Source organism: Schistocerca serialis, unplaced genomic scaffold, assembly GCF_023864345.2.
Source record: "Schistocerca serialis cubense isolate TAMUIC-IGC-003099 unplaced genomic scaffold, iqSchSeri2.2 HiC_scaffold_1094, whole genome shotgun sequence".
NCBI classification, from domain to species: Eukaryota; Metazoa; Arthropoda; class Insecta; order Orthoptera; family Acrididae; genus Schistocerca; species Schistocerca serialis.
Window position 1 is genome coordinate 55,001 of NW_026047287.1, and position 2,500 is coordinate 57,500.

A 2,500-nucleotide genomic window follows, 5' to 3' on the forward strand; every position below is an offset into this window, starting at 1 on the left:
CGGAATCGAACCCTGATTCCCCGTTACCCGTTACAACCATGGTAGGCGCAGAACCTACCATCGACAGTTGATAAGGCAGACATTTGAAAGATGCGTCGCCGGTACGAGGACCGTGCGATCAGCCCAAAGTTATTCAGAGTCACCAAGGCAAACGGACCGGACGAGCCGACCGATTGGTTTTGATCTAATAAAAGCGTCCCTTCCATCTCTGGTCGGGACTCTGTTTGCATGTATTAGCTCTAGAATTACCACAGTTATCCAAGTAACGTGGGTACGATCTAAGGAACCATAACTGATTTAATGAGCCATTCGCGGTTTCACCTTAATGCGGCTTGTACTGAGACATGCATGGCTTAATCTTTGAGACAAGCATATGACTACTGGCAGGATCAACCAGGGAGCTGCGTCAACTAGAGCTGAGCAGCCGGCCGCCCGGGAGTGTGTCCCGGGGGCCCGCGCGAACACGCAAGCGTCCGCTCAATTATTCTGCAAACAGGAGGAGGCTGAGCTCCCCTGCACCATACACCTCGAAACCCTCTCAGGTCCCGGCGGCGCGCAGCGCCGTCCTAAGTACTTGGTCGGGTTCGAGAGAGGCGCAATCGCCCGGGGTTTGGCGAGTAGACGCTTTAGGTGCGACCACCCGTGCTCCCAACTGAGCTTGCCGCTGCCGACAGAGGCCCGGGAGCGTGCTGTCGTGGCATTGCCGGCGGGAGACAACACGCGCCACCTACGGTGACCGGCAGCTCCAACGCCAGCGCCACAGAAGGACAAAAGCCCCACTTGGGTGCCGAAGCGAACTCTCCCAGCACAGCGCACGCGCCAACACGTCCGCACAGCTGCGATACAAACCACCTGCGAGAACCGCAGAGGCGACCGAGCAGCAGACGGCGTCGCGGCGCCGAGCGCCGGGCGGCGGCGCATCCTCAGCGCACACAGTCCTCAATCGGACCAGCACACTGCAGATGTCCACCGCGCTTCGCACCGGGCCCGCGAGGACCTACTTTGGCCGCACGGCGCCGCGTGCAGGGTGCGCCGGCGCGCAGCTGCGCCGCCTGCCGCCTCCGTCGGCCGGCGCGCCTGCCACTGGCCGCCCCCACCAGCCGGCTGTAGCGCGTGCGCCCACGCACCGCGCGGCCAGCACGCCGGGAGGCCCCCCCTCACCGGCCGGGGACGGTCCCACCCAGCCACCGCCGCGTATCGCTTCACACCCAGATGCCATTCACGTTCGTGGGCATGGTGGGTATCGCTGGAACAACCGGTTGGTAGCTCAACCGATCGTCGCCATCACTGATTCACCTCTAGCGAGAACAACCGCACCACAACGGTTTACCAGTTGTTCATTTGCGTAACGTCACCAGCAAACGTAGGCGTCCATCGCCATTTGCAAATTCAACGATTGTTGCATGCCTGTGTCAGGTGTCACGACACACTATGTCTGCCCACATACACGCAACAACATGTGCACGCTTCGCGAACACGTGGAAGGTGGCCCCCGTACGTATGCGATGTCCATTGCGCGAACGACTGTCAACCGGCCTCTGTCGCATGTCGCAGATGTGGAACGCAGTGCACCATGCTATCACGGTGTGTGAGAAGAGACGACTACGTCTGACAACACGCGCCACTACATCAACAGACGGCTCATGCTGATCGCCATCCAGGGCATACCACACTGCAATCCAGCTCTTATAGGGAGACGACACGTAGCTGAGTGCACAACATTTGGACCGCATGGTTCGCCGTTGTTGGCGCAGTCGTTGTACGGTCACATGTACCACGATGTATCATTCAGTACATGAGGACCAATGTGCAGTACAGTGTGTGATTTGGACGTACAACATCAGCGGACAGTTGACACAGGCCGTACCACAGCGTAGGCTAAGTGCTTCGCCATGCGAATGCCAATGAACAACTGCAAATGCCAATGAACAACTGCAAAGGGCATTGAGCATGTACGTCCTGCTGCCATCCACATTACAGTGTATAGCTGCAAGGTGTTTAACATGAAGCGATACACTGGGGACCGGGCAGTGCGAGTAGCAAACTATATTGCGGGGGTTGCAGTTAGGCAACACTACACTAATTTAACGCGTCGTATGACAATTACAGAGCAGGTTAAGGCCCAACGTGTGTTGGGTTAAGGCCCAACGTGTGTTGGGTTAAGGCCCAACGTGTGTTGGGTTAAGGCCCAACGTGTGTTGGGTTAAGGCCCAACGTGTGTTGGGTTAAGGCCCAACGTGTGTTGGGTTAAGGCCCAACGTGTGTTGGGTTAAGGCCCAACGTGTGTTGGGTTAAGGCCCAACGTGTGTTGGGTTAAGGCCCAACGTGTGTTGGGTTAAGGCCCAACGTGTGTTGGGTTAAGGCCCAACGTGTGTTGGGTTAAGGCCCAACGTGTGTTGGGTTAAGGCCCAACGTGTGTTGGGTTAAGGCCCAACGTGTGTTGGGTTAAGGCCCAACGTGTGTTGGGTTAAGGCCCAACGTGTGTTGGGTTAAGGCCCAA

At 57.7% G+C, this 2,500-nt stretch overlaps 1 non-coding gene across 1 annotated transcript in view; it reads right to left on the minus strand.

The window, feature by feature from the left end:
* The window catches only part of LOC126431434 (small subunit ribosomal RNA), a 1,910-nt gene extending 1,510 nt beyond the window's left edge, over window positions 1–400 (minus strand). Inside the window, exon 1 of the ribosomal RNA XR_007577591.1 lies at window positions 1–400. This exon is cut by the window's left edge and continues 1,510 nt beyond it. This is a non-coding gene — a ribosomal RNA (small subunit ribosomal RNA).
* Between the last annotated feature and the right edge of the window lie 2,100 nt (window positions 401–2,500).